Source organism: Pipistrellus hanaki, assembly GCF_964339955.1.
Source record: "Pipistrellus hanaki genome assembly, chromosome: 2".
In the NCBI taxonomy this organism is placed as follows: Eukaryota; Metazoa; Chordata; class Mammalia; order Chiroptera; family Vespertilionidae; genus Pipistrellus; species Pipistrellus hanaki.
In genome coordinates, this window is record NC_140504.1 from 16,239,446 (window position 1) to 16,254,209 (window position 14,764).

General features: G+C 37.0%; 2 protein-coding genes across 17 annotated transcripts in view; both read left to right on the forward strand.

The window, feature by feature from the left end:
* Positions 1 to 14,764, forward strand: part of SUCNR1 (succinate receptor 1) — a 608,141-nt gene that overhangs the window by 278,896 nt on the left and 314,481 nt on the right. The window lies entirely within an intron of this gene.
* Positions 1 to 14,764, forward strand: part of MBNL1 (muscleblind like splicing regulator 1) — a 192,261-nt gene that overhangs the window by 40,284 nt on the left and 137,213 nt on the right. The window contains exon 1 of one of the 16 annotated variants that reach the window (XM_084873872.1): positions 14,283 to 14,730. The exons of the other annotated variants lie outside the window; for them this stretch is intronic. The gene's annotated coding sequence lies outside the window, so the exon portion shown is untranslated. Of the gene's footprint in view, positions 1 to 14,282; positions 14,731 to 14,764 lie in introns of those variants that run through there. 16 annotated transcript variants of the gene reach the window in all.

Genomic DNA, 14,764 nt, shown 5'->3' on the forward strand with positions numbered 1-14,764 from the left:
CTTATTTCATATTTTATCTATTAACAATGATTTATCATATTGTAGTGATTATATAGCTGCTTAATTGTTTTTTCATCTTTTTGAAAAATAACTATACTATTATAAATTATTATTATAAATATGAAATAAGGAGTTGGAATATCACCATCTCTAAAGTATTTATTTTATGTATGTGTGTTTATATATAAACTAGAGGCCCGATGCACAAAATTCGTACAAGATTAGGCCTTCCTTCCCCTGGCTTCTGGCACCAGCTTCCCTCTGGCACCTGGGACCAGGGCTTCCATAGAAGCCCTGACTTCATCTGGAAGGTCATCTGGAAGGATGTGCAGAAGGACGTCTGATCTAATTAGCATATTATGCTTTTATTATTATAGATTTTGCATTTGACATTGAAATATAGTAGAGACTTTTTTAAAAAAATATTTTTATTGATTTTTTAACAGAGAGGAAGGTAGAGGGACAGAGAGTTAGAAACATCGATGAGAGAGAGACATCCATCAGCTGCCTCCTGCTCATCCCCCACTGGGGATGTGCCCGCAACCAAGGTACATGCCCTTGACCGGAATCGAACCCGGGACCTTATAGTCCACAGGCCAAGGCTCTATCCACAGAGCCAAACCGGTTTTGGCTGAAATATAGTAGAGATTTAAAAAAAAAATTGATTTTAAAGAGAGAGGAAGAGAGAGGGAAAGAGAGAAACATCAATCAACTGCCTCCTGTAATCCAACCAGCAATTTGGGCATGTGCCTTGTTAGGGAATAAAAACAGCGATCTTTCAGAGTATGGAAAATACTCAACCAACTGAGCTGCACACTGTCCAGGGCAATAGAAGGTTTTAAGATTGCTTTGTGATCTCTCTTTGAATTTATCCAGTTTAATCCTTCAGATATACTGGCGGGAGGTGGGGGGATTCATTTTACAAAGTATATTTTTGCATGCTAACTGGGAGTGAACTGTTGTTGAGCAGGACTATAACATAAGTGGTTTGAGACATGAAGAGTAATATGATATGGTGAGTAGTATCTTAGACTGATGTTGAGGGGCAGACATGGCATGGTGCCTGATTTAAAATAATACTTTAAAGAGTGAATTTAATATAACTTTGCACAACATGTTGCTGCTATGTCCGTTTTCTATCGAGTTGATGTAATATAATGAAAAGGCATGCTACCAAATCTCCAACTAGCCATCTTTTCAGGACATACATTGGGTTTTGAGAAAATTATTGGGTAGAAATGTAATAAATTATTGCTGGTGGGAGTAATATTTTAGCTTCAGTTGATCATGATTGCCAACATTTAATGGAATTAAGAATAACCTAGGGAGTTTGGTTAAAATGGTTGTTAGCCTCAGTAGGTCTAGGGTAGGCCACAGGAATATATATTTTTAACAGTCCTTCCCCACTGACTGTTCAGAGAGTTGAAGATTCTTTCTGGAGCATTTATATCCCAGAACAAAAAGTGTTGCTATTGATAAACTGTTGGTGGTCACATGGGTCTTTTAGCCAGCTACCAATGCATTGTGATTTACCTTGGAAAGTTAGTTATTGCTCTTTAAGTGCATATGGTGCTGGTGGGGACACATAGACCCTAATGACTGTCGCATTAGAAGGGTGCAGTTGGCTCTTTGGACTTCCTCATGTGTTACAGCTTCTCGGATTGTACACAACATTAGGAACTATTAATTAAGAAAGGGCTGTTCTTTTTCTACTTAGCCAAGGAGCCAGACCGTAAGCTGCCGTGTCAGTTTGCTCATTGTGTGTTCAGCACGTTTACTCTTTTGGAAAGTACACCATCCTACAAATACAATCTTTGATCTCATCTCCTGAGAAGTGTGATTTTATTTATACTCTTGCTAACGTGCTAAAATCACATTGACAAAAAGATAATAAAAGCATCCGGCCTACCCACACGTTGCCAACCAAGCACCTTACATCTTTTGAGGAAAATCCAGTTTCAAGTACTTCTTTATTCTCTGAACTGTTTTAATAATTGGAAAAAAAAGAACTGTTTGAAGAGGGCTAAGTGAAGGGAGATTATTTTCTTTTCTAACAGGGCATATGTCTATTGGCAAAAGTCAGCCGAAAGCATATACCTGTCTTGGTTCTTTTCATTGGAAGTACATGGCACTTCAGGAGAACACTCCAGTCCAGGGTCAGAAGTGACGCAAGAGGAGACCTAGCCCCAGGGGAATGGATCACGGGGGCAGGAGTGGAGGGTGGTGGGTGGGAGAATGTTCTTGGGCCTCTGTGAGTTCACCGCTTTTATTGTGCTTAGCTAGTTTGATAAAGCCTTGCATTATTTATAGCTGTTGTCAGAAGCCATTTCCTTTAGTCAATTAGTGTCTAAAAAAAGGAGGGAGTGGAGTAGGATATTTTCTGACATTTGTAGAAATAATGTGTAAAAAAAAGTATCCCCTTAATCATTAGATATTGTGCTGTCAGAGATTTTTCCAAATAAAACATGGCCTGCAGACTATTAACTACACATTTTGTTTTTATTAATAAGAATAGTAAGTTACATACCGTTTGTTTTGATACACTGTCACCCCCAACATTTACTGGTATTCAAGCTTTCAGCCCCTGTTCTTTGGCAGGGAATTATAAAATATACATATTATGATTGTTTTAGGACTGAAATGATTTATTTTGAAATAACAGGAGTGGAAAAACTGATTTTACAAATGTTTCCATTGATTAGTTGCCATGTAAGGGCTAACGGTTCAAAATATTTTGCAAAATACAATGACAAGGCTTTCGTTCTGTTTGTAGGAAAAAGGACATATGTCTTTTGCCCATTCCCACAATAGAAATTTACAATCTAGATTTAGGGGTAGTATCATTTTGAGATCTAACATAAATTTAACAGACATTGAAAAGCATTTTAGTCCTTGTTGGTAGAAGTACATTTTAGTAAACATTTCTGGGGAAGAAATTTATTATTCTAGTTCAGTTAATATATGCAATACACTATGTTCAAAGTATTTATATTATTAAAACCACTCAAATGTAAGCATAGTTGGTTAATACAATTGAGCATGGCTTAAAATAATGAAAATTGGCACTAACATAGGTCACTACTAGTAAAAAATGGACATATAGTGGAGTAATACATAGTTGTTAAAACAGTATTTATGTTGATATATTTCTATTAACAAAGGAAGGTCATTAATATATGCTATAGAAAGCAAGTTTCAGAATAATATGCTTAGTATATTTCCATTGTTTCTGTAAAATGATAAACCATGTGTATATGTGTAGGTAAATGAATAAGGAACGGACTAAACACATCATACTAATAATAGTTGTTACCCTTGGGTTGAGCGGGTTCTGATTTGGCAGTAGACAAGGGGGAAATTCAGTTTGACTTCCAATAAAACCCTTCTGTTTGTTTTAAATTTATTGTAGTGAAAACATTCATTTAGCAATGTCTAAGTCTACAAAAAGGAGGAAGAGACGGGGAGAAGGAGGGAGGGAGGGAAGGAAAGAGGGATAGAGGGAAGAAGTGAAAAAGGAAGGAAAAAGATGTGGCATTAATGTATGCAATTTATATAAATTATTTGCTAGAGATTTCTGTTCATCATTTGACCTTCTATTTTACCATTTCTTCCATTATTATTTACTAGTATATCTATACATGAAATAGCTTTATAATTTATACCTAAACTTAATACATAAAAAAGCAGAACTATAGTTAAGAGCACAAATTGTTAATTATTTAACTTTGAAATAATTCAGGTTATTGTGGTCACTGAAGATGTGAAAGTCTAGATATGTAAAGAGAAAGTAGCTCAAAATTTAAATAGACACTGTTTGGTTGAAATTTTAATTTGCTCTTGAGCCTTTACATTTCTAATATGAGATCTTTTACTTTCACACTGTTAATCACACCGCATGGTAGGTTTTTATTTTATTTTACAACTCGTGGCATTTTCTTGTATGTTTGCAAAGTTACTGGGAATGAATGACTCACGGATTCCAGTTCTGCATTGTTGTTCAATGCATATATAATGAGATTTCAGTTCTTAAATCTGTTAGATATTCAAGGAATTCCAGTTGAGACACCATGTGGTAAACCATTTATGTATAGATATAAATTTAGTTATCATGGAGACGAATTATCTTTTTATGCAGTTAATCTTATCTTTTCAGATTTGTAGAACCTCCCAGTATGTTTTTCTTTTTTATAAATGAAGCCTTATAAGAAATATCGAGATGGGCACAAACAAAATATGCCTCCTTGTTACCAACCTTTTAAAAAAAGTAGTTAATTATTGAGAGTATTGTTACCACCTTTTAAAGAACTGCAGGGTTGACTTTTGAAATTTTATGCTTCTGCAAAATGCAGTCTGAAGCGCAGGGTTATTCTATAGCAATTGCAATAATATCAGCCTAATTGGTTGTTTTTCAGCATCTCAGACCTAGTTAAATATGTAATTTCTGTAGAACCTTCCCAAAAGGATACTTCTGCTTCAATGAAGTGAAAATTATAGTTGTCAAAGCATGTCTTTGTTTGTAACTTATCTTCATCCTTTAAATCAGGGAAAAACAACTGGGTCTTGACTCACTATTAGGAGAAACAATTCTTATTTGTATGTAAGGATATGTGAATCTGTGACTTTTTTTTTTTTTTTTTAAAGCTCAAGCTCAACTGAGATTCTCATATTTTATTGTTATTGGAATAAATTCAGTTAATATTTCTATGTTATTAAGAGGTCTCTTTTGATATTGGTTAAAAAGGTAATCTTTAAGATAAAACATATCAATCAATAGAAATATCTATAGGATTCTAAAGTTAAACTGTGTAACAACTTTGTGGCTTGAATATTTGTAAACTTTTCAATAAAAGCTACATATGTGAGATTATAGGGACTTTTACTGATTAAATGGAAGGAGGAAATGTTTATGCACTGTGTTGTGTTATGGGAAATCCACTAATTAACTTAATTAGGATATATTCAAGTAATACCATACTACATTCATAACTGGTTTCATTTAATGTATTCTGAAGAGTAATTATTTTAGAACTTTATTTAACTACAAACAGATTTTTTATATACTTTTCTCATAATGATTAATAATTAAGCAACATATTTTGGGCACTCTTTAGTAGAAATAAGCCAATGAAAATTCCTAGATTGAAATTACTGTTAGATTTTTTTTATCAGACATCTGGAAATTCAAGATTTATCTATTTTAAGATCAAGCTTTTAAACTCAGATGTAGTTGATAGTATTGAGGGCTATTGCCACATTAGATGTTTAGGAGTTCTGGAAAATATGGCAACAATGATGATCTGGTCCCAGGAGAGATATGCTTTATATCTTGGCCTGAATTCGAAAATTTCTTTACATGTTGAGTTTATAATTTATCTCAATCAATCGAGCATGCTCAAATGGAAAACAGGGATAAGTTAATTATGGAGATCTTGTGAGAATGGTATCTGTCTTGGAAGAAAAGTTGGAACAGTGGAGCAAAGAGCTACACATGCAGCTAATTTCAGTGATGTACAGGTCCATGGGAACATTTTCCCAGTTCTCTCATTAATCAATGTCACGCTTATTTTTGAGTTGTGCAATAACGTTATTAGGGAAGCATAGATGATTTTGCTGTCATTTCTCAGGCAATGAAGGTCACATTTAGAAATGTTTTAGGCAGTGATACCACTATTTGCAGTAAGAAGCTAGGTGATACTGTTCAGAAGTTGTAAAGGTTGAAATTTAAAAGAAAGATTTTGGCACTTAGTTACCTTGCCAAATAAAATATAACTCATTTAAGTAAACTATAGACTTAATTGCATTGGGAATAACGATATCTCAATATTGCATCCCATTTAATGTTCACAGTTTTGTTATACTAATTTCACATTTAGATTCCGTTGGGTCAATGTACCAATCTTCCTGAAAATTGCTAGGATGCTGATATTTGGTTTTTCTACCATGTAGGTCCTTAGCACGTACTAGCATTCTTAATTTTGTTGTATTCTGTATTCTGATTATTAAATGATATGGACAGACTACCGAATGCATACAAAATAACTTTTTGTGAAATAAATAAATATAATACTAAATGGGATTAATGTTTCCTGTAGACAAATGATAAAGTAGTATGTGCCGTGTTAATTTATTATACTTTCTCATTTCTAGAATAAAAGAGAAATACTTAAAGGCTTCCTGTTTGAATATCATCAGAAAAAAAAAAAGCAAATGTTCTCTTCTTTTGCCAGAATTGAAGACTGATTCTGTCAGAAATTCACAGATAATTGTTTAAATGGTTCTAAGTTTCAAAGCCACATGCAACTGTTTGCAGTTATTCTGCGGATTAAAAAACATCTTTCATCGGCTTCACAATTAAGGAGGAATATAAATATTGCTCAATATTAATTTCATTGCCTCATATTCTTTCAAATGAGTGGGGTTTGATGCTGGTTTCCTTAAGTTATAAAGGTGATGTTGCCAGTGTCTTAAATTGTGTATCTATGGCCCAGACATGGTAACTGGTAGAAAATTCTTATGAACTAGTATTCAGATATACAGAAGAAAAATTCAATTGTATTACAAATACTCCTTGTTGGCTTACTCTGGACCAGGCACTGATTTGGTGCTGGCTCTGTCTTGGAGAACTAACCTGACTACTGCCTGCTGTCCCGGAGTATACATTTTATGGCAAAGGTAGATGATAAGCAGGGAGTGAGATAGGTACATTATATTATGCCAACTACTAACAAGTTCTGTGAAATAAAATTAAAGCTAGGAAGGGTCTGGCAAGTCTGGGCTGGTGTTGAAGGTTGGATATTTTGTAAAAATATAAATTTGCTGGGTAACATTGGTTAATGACCTAATTTTCAGGTATATAGTTTTGTGATATATCATCTGTATGCTGATATATTCAGATACATAACATCATATATCTGTATATATGACATGTCATCTGTATGTTTTATGATATATCATCTGTATGTTGCATTGTGTCCTTAGTACCCATGGTCTAGTCTAATTCTGTCTCCATTCCCTCAATCCTGTTGTGTGTATCTTCACCCTTCCCTCAATCCTGTTGTGTGTATCTCCGTGGGCTTGCTTTGTTTGTTCTTTGCTTTTTGTTCTATATTTCACACAAGAGTGAAATATTGTTGTTGACCTTTCCATCTGACTTATTTCACTTAGTGCAATACTCTCAAGGTTCACCCATGTTGTCACAACAGGCAATATTTTATTTTTTATGGCTAAGTAATATTCCTTTGTGTGCATATGTATATATATTGAAAATAGTTTTATTCTTATTATTTTGAGAAGCCTTCATATTGCTTTGCGTAGGGGTTGCACTAATTTATATTTCTACCAGCAGTGTACAAGGGTTCCCTTTTCTCCACATCCTCTCTTGCACTGTTATTTCTTGTCTCATTGATAACAGCCATATAGCAGGTGTGAAGGGATGTCTCATTATGGTTTTAATTTTGCATTTCCCTTATAGCTAGTGAAGTTGAGCATCTTTTCATATACCTGTTGGCCATCTTTATGTCTTCTTGTGAGAAGTAGACACTTCTCTGTTCAAATCCTCTGGTTGAATACTTTTGGTAGTGAAAAGCTTCTAGGAAAATGACTTTGCAATGGGGATTGGATGAAGGCCTATTTAGGTACAAAGCTAGTGACCTGGTATACAAAATGCAGTGAGCCCTTGTGATACATTTATCTTCTAATGACCTTAAAGCCTTTTAAATTTTGCCTGGTAGAGGAATTGATTCAAAATTAACTTTTAATCATTGTCTAAGTAGAGGCTTCATGTTTATTTTCTCTTAACTATAAGTACTTAGGGACCATAATCATTTTCTAACGTGAGTGCAGCTTGGTTAGCTGCTTTTGGAATTCTGATGTTTGGTGATAGTGAGTGAATCTCTAATATTTTTTCCTTATTCCTCCAATAAGGGACTATTTGATGATTAGGGAATCAGACTATCCGAATTTTAAAGGAAAGCTTTGACAGACCTTAGATTACTTATTTGAGTTGGTAAATAGCCTTTCTTTCCTTGGCAGCGACTTGTCACCCATAGCACCTTGCAGTGTGTCTGCCAGCAGGCCACCCTGACATGCCATTCCAGAGGATGATCTTATTTTCACAGCAGTATTTCTAAAGCCAGTCATTTGCATATCTCCTTTACAATTTTTTTTTTCCAATATATTTACTTAGCCTTATTCTTTACATTCTTTTTATGAAAACTTAGCCGTTTATAAGTTATAATGCCTGTGTAATCACAGGCTTGATGGGTTAGTGTTAGCATTCCAGTGCTTCTGTTAAAAGTATGTTGTTTCTGTATCACTTGAAATTTCAATAGGGTGCTTACCCCTCGCTGAGAAACGTTGACCTCAGCTTTTTGTTACGTAGACTTGAATACTGCTGAAGATTGCATTAACTCATTTGGACCAGAGTTTTTGCCATATAATAAATAACAGCTCTGTTACTCTATTTAGAAACTTAGCAAGCAGAGAAATAGCTGTACAGCCTCTGGAAATGTTTAGTGGGTTGTATACTGAAATTTCTGTTAATATTTGGAATGAACCCTGGGCAAAACTGTTCATGAGCTAACATAGCAAATGACTTGTTTCCAAATAAATTTACTGATTTATTATTTATCTCTTTATTTACTTACTAACTTTATTTAGTCATGTATTAAATAATTACTAAAGTAATGCATTGCTAATTATGGACTTATTGGGTGAGAAATTACGGTTTGGGGCAAGAGTCTCCGTATCTGTCCTCCCCAAGTAGACATGGTGAAGTTGGATATCTCTTCCAGTTAGATAAAAATTGCTTTTGTAAATAAAAAAAAACCCTCCAATAATTACTCAGTTCACTTCCTCAATGTGTAACCTATTTCAGAAACCAAAAGCTATTAAAAAAAAGTCCCCAAAATTCCCAGCTATCCACCCTGAGAAGTACGTAATAGGACCAAACCACCTATCATTTTGTTCAGAAGAACTGAAATGATTAGTAAACATATGTGAGTAAGAAATTTTATCTTGCTCATGGAAGCCATCCAGTTCTCCAAAGTAGCATTTTATTCTCATACCTTGTAACTGTCTATCCTCTATTGAAGTATGCAGGTACTTTTACATAGATATTTATATGAAGACACCCACTGTCAGTTTACTGCTAACATGTATCAATTACTATGAGTCATTATAAAAAAAAAAATATATCCCTGCCGAAACCCGTTTGGCTCAGTGGATAGAACATCAGTCTATGGACAGAAAGGTCCCAGATTCAATTCTGGTCAAGGGCATGTACCTTGGTTGCGGGCACATCACCAGTAGGGGGTGTACAGGAGGCAGCTGGTTGATGTTTCACTCTCATCGATGTTTCTAGCTCTCTATCCCTCTCCCTTTCTCTCTGTAAAAAAAAAAAAAAAATATATATATATATATATATATATATATATATATATATATATATATTAAAAAATTATCCCTGAACCTTTTTTTTTTGACTTTCTTTCCTCTATTTTTACATTTTATTTTCCCCCTCATATCTTAAAGTAAAAAATAAAAGTGATTTCTGGTATCACCCAAGGAGAAATTGGTTTTTGCTGCTTGTGGCAGAAAATGCTTGCTTGTTTGTAGAACAAGTCACATAATGTGAGGAACTTATAGGTGAATGTTTGGAATTTGATCAATAAAGGGCTTGTTACTAGGTTGGTTTCAAAAAGTTTGATTCTCGCTGCAAAACTATTTAAATTCCCTAAACTTTTTGTTGTTGTTGTTGTTGTTGAGGGAAGTTTATTATAATAAATTCCTGCCCTGGGGCGGGGGGGAGAGGGTCCCTCAGTCTGGCCTGCACCCATTCGCAGTCCGGGACCCCTTGCTCCTTACCACCTGCCTGACCGCTGCTCCTTACCTCTTGGCTTGCTGCTTCTTAGCACTGCCGTGGTGGCGGGAGCTGCGCTTGCCAGCATGAACCTGGCTATTGGCTGAGCAGCGCATCCCCTGTGGGAGCCCACTACCACCAGGAAGCAGCTCCTGCATTGAATGTCTGCTCCTGGTGGTCAGTGTGCGTCATAGCAACCGGTCATTCCACCATAATGGTCTTTAGGCTTTAATTATATAAATGTTGAAATATAGGTCAGAAATTTACCTCATATACAATTTATCTAGTAAATATATTTACAGCAGCAATATTTCCTTTAATAGTTATAAGCAGCACATATTTCTAGGGCAGATATGTTTGCAAGAATTATAAAAGTCTGAAAGTTACCCACACCTGTTTCAATATTGTTGTATAGGACAAAAATCCATTGCTAGTTGAAGAAATGTTTTGGGAATTCAGTAGTAATCCAAATCCTATGAAATTTTAATTACCAGTATATTAAGTTATGAAGATTTTCAGTCTCCATGAAATTGTTTTATTTAAGCAAAAGAGAAAGTTAATCCGATATCAGCAATTTAGTCAAATACATTTATAAAATGTAATCTACATTTGTTACTTCACCCTCTACCCCCTTCCCCATGTCAGGGGTGGATACATATATTAGTAGTTACATTACAGCTAGGTAATAATGCAATAAAAGTTGGTATTCATTCTGATTGTTCTGTGTCCATGCCTGGCTAATTATAAATATTTTAGTTATCATCCTCCCCAATATACTTTACAATTAATTAGTATTTTCAACTTATAGAGATATGTCTATAATTCTTCCAACAATGCTTTTTGAACTAAGTAGAATTTCTCTGCTACATAAATTAAAAAAATAGAGCACCCAGTTGCCAGCATTTTAATAATTGAGTGGCTTACGCTTGTAACATGGCAGAAGGGAAAAATAATCACTTCTAGAAATGGATTTTGAGGTTGTATTTGGGCATAACTTCCAAGCATTGAGGACATTTTTAATGGTACCATCCTCCTTCCTCATATAGGTGGACCCCATTGATGATGCTAAAATATTTTCTCAGGGTTGGGGATACATCCTTATATAGTCATAGCAATGTATATCATCATCAGTTTAAATAAAATTTATTTATCAAACATTTAAAAATAATCTCTGTTCTAGGTACCAGGTAAAAATATGATGATAAACCCTATTGACAGGGATTCTATAACCTAGGAGTTAAAAGAACCAAGAGATACAAAGTACTGATAATAATCTGAGATGAAATAATGTTTACCATAGTCAGCCCAGTCTTACTGAGTTGATGATTGAATAACAACTGAGACCAGCAGAAGGGATTTGCCTGGCTGAGGGGGTGAAGAAGTATGTGTCAAACCAAACAAAGTGTTAGCCTGTACGGAGTCCCAGGAGTTCCCAGCAGCATGGCCTATTCCAGGAACCCTCCTGGCTCCGCCCGGCTCCTCTCTGAAAGGGAGGAGACTAGAGTCTAGCACTGGGAGAAACCAAAAGGCTAGGTTGTGCCAGTTCAAGATAAGGAGAGAGGTTTAAGGCAGAGGAAGTTCTCAGAGGAGGGTTGGGGGACTGGGTGAAAAGGTGAAGAGATTGGTGGCTACAGAATGGTTATGGGGATGTAAAGTACAGCATAGGGAACAGAGTTGATAATATATATTAATATATATATATATATATGTATATACACTGAATGGCCAGATTATTACGCATTCAGAGATCATAATAACATACTAATGTGGCCACTCAGTGTGTGTATACACACACACACACACACACATACACACACACACACACACACACACACACACACACACATATATATATATATATATATCTGTATATATATAATTTTATTTTTTAAATTTATCTTTATTGAGAGTATTACAGATGTCTCTCCTTTTCCCCATTGACCCCCTCTACCCGATAATATTGTAAACTATATAATGGTGCTAGGTGGGGACCACTTTGTAAAATATATACCGTAATTGTCTGACTACTATTCTGTCCACCTGAAACGAACATAAAATAATATGGACTGTACACTGTAATTTAAAAATTTAAAAAATATAGGAAGAAAGAGGGAGTTGTAAATGGTGTTAGAGGTCAAGTGAAGGCTTTGGATTTGCCTTTTCTGGGGCATTGAGGGCTGTGCTGCACGGTGAAGTGATAGGTGTGGAGGTCACACGGATACAGATTCCACGGTGACTGGGAGAGGAAGGAGCAGAAATGCAGCTCGCGCAGATGACACGGTAGACATAAGACTGTGAATGACGGCTTGAGAGCTTTCCCTGGAGGGGGACACGTAGCCACCCGGGTTCCCTGGCTCCTGCCAGGCCACCGCCTCCATTCTGGAGTTACTTCACCCCTTGGAGGGCTCAGAAAGAATTGAGGGAAAGTTCACATATTGAGGGAGTATAAAGGGAAAGAAATCTTGAGAAAAGGTGAATCAAGGTGGTAGCTCAACTGTGGGCAGGAGACGGGAAAACTCCTGGGAGACTGAGAAGATGCAGACAGTGTAGAGATGGGTGGCGGGAAGGGGAGAGGGAGTTCATGCCCTAGGGCCGCTATTTGGACTAGGAAATATCTGTGTCCTGTCAGACCTTCCCCTATAAGACCATCCCCTGTTGACAGAGAGGAACACGGAGGAGTAGGGACTGGAGAGGGATGAGGTTTGGGAAAAGTTGCTGTGTGGAATGTGCGAGGGAGCTGTCCAGGCCAAGGCGATTCCTAGACGTGACGCTGGGAAGTAGTCATTTATAGCGGTAGTGACAGGTGTGTGTGTGTGTGTGTGTTCAAGGACGTGATCATATTCATGTGTTGCGCTCCTAAATATGTTTACAAGGGTGTGATCATATGTGTGTTTGGTAATCTTTGTGCCCTGGAGATAATTCCAGTCTATATATAGTCATCGATCACTTGATTTACCCTCGTCTGTGGAGATCCATCTCTTTTTCCTCACTATGCCAGGCAGAGATTATTTCTGCCCTTGGGGACAGTGGACCAGACCTATAAGGAAATAAAACCCTGGATAGGGCGCAGTGTAGTAGTTCAGAGGAGGCAGGCTAATATATGAACGGAGAGGGAGGACAAGGCTTCTTGGAAGCTTTTTGGAGGAGGTGACCTCTTAGCTGGCTTTTGCGGGAAGTGAATGTTGCAGGTGAGGCATTTCAAAACTCTAGAGGGAAGGACAACAGAGATTGTTGACTCAGGTGTGCCACATGCTCAAGGCATGAAGTAGCTGAGAGATTCTGAATCAGGGCAAAGACTCAGGAAGGTGGATGCATGTTAGAGTTGGTGACTGACGGGACTTTGTGCTGATAGAACTACGGATTAGGACCAGAAGATATTTTGAAAACAAAAATATTTCTTGAGCATTGATATGAGTTGGTTCTTTTTTACCTTTCTCAAAAGTGGTTGTGTCACTTCAATATTTTCTTAGCCAAGTATCTGGTAGGTTTTTGAAAAAAAAATAATAATAATAATGTTAAGAATGACAGTATTAACCCTAAAATAAAAATTTAAAAATATTTTCTAGATGTTCATGTTTACATGTGTGTCATATATATTCATACTCTATCTTCTGGTTCAGTTATGTAGTCTATATTATAGGCCATTTTCTGGTGTCTGGGTTATAAATGCACCATATGCCCATGGACCATTTTGGCCCTTGAAGAAGTAGAATCAAACACTACTTATCATACTGTGTCATTGCCTCTTTGGAGTGTGAAACTTCTAAGTTATTAAAGCCTTGTTTCCTTGGCTGATAACATTCACGAAAAATAGATACTTTTGCTTCTGTAACTGCTGAGCATTTTCTGAAAGCCTGCCCTTCTGAATGAAAGAGAAAGTAAGTTGCTGAAAGCAAACATGCCTTGCTCAGGAGCAGTCTTGTAGTGCCGAGGTAATTAGGCAATAGGGGATCCCGTCCAATCCTCCCCCCTCTATCCCCCCTCCCCAGCCTCTGGCTTCACTCGTCCCCCTGAAGTGCATCCCGCTAGCTGCCCAAACCCAGTTGCCCACTTAATATTTAATGTTTCTGCAATGGAATCACTTTCTCCCTGGAGGTTGACTTCAGATTTGCCAGACACCCTGACAACACTGCGCTCCTTCTTTCCCCCACATGACCTCAGCTTCTGCTCAAAAAAATGTACGAATAAAGGATGCTTTTGTTCCCATCTCGCCTGCCTGTGATATATATTGACAAAGTGTCTGCCGGCTGAATGGAATAGTTTTACAGTATGAGTGCTGCTTTCGGCGGAGGGGCAGGACTCCGGGCTTCAGAAGGAAGTGAATTGGATAGGTCAGGAGAACGTACCATTCGGAAACACCCCTTTCCTTTTTTTATTCACGTGTCAGGACAGCAGGCACGGGCTGCTCCCAGCCCGTCCCTGCTCAGAGCCCCAGGGAAAGAGCAGTTTGGAAGTCAGCTGCAATTTTTTTTTTTTAAACCTTGCTTTTTTTTTTTTTTTTTTTTTTTTTTTTTCCTCCCCCTCTGGCCATGATCTCCAAGTGCTCGGACTTGCCTCTGGAGCTGTTTTGAAACTAACATGGTTTAGTCCACTCGCTGCATGTTGGGTAAATTCAAAACCCACATGCTCGCCCTCCTCTTGCAGTGGAATAAGTCACATCTGATGGACATTTTCTGTGCTTATGGCATAGTAATGAACGTCTGACAGGCGCGACCTTTCATAAGACAACCCACACCATTGGCTTCCTGCCCAGAATATTGCTGCAACACTATCTGTGATTGGTTATCTCTCTATCATGCATTGCTCCACCAGGGGAAACGGCCCCCTTTTTTAATAAAAATCTCCGATGGCTGGCTGCAATATGCCTCACTGTAAGTATTGTGTGTGTGTGAGTGAGTGTGTGTG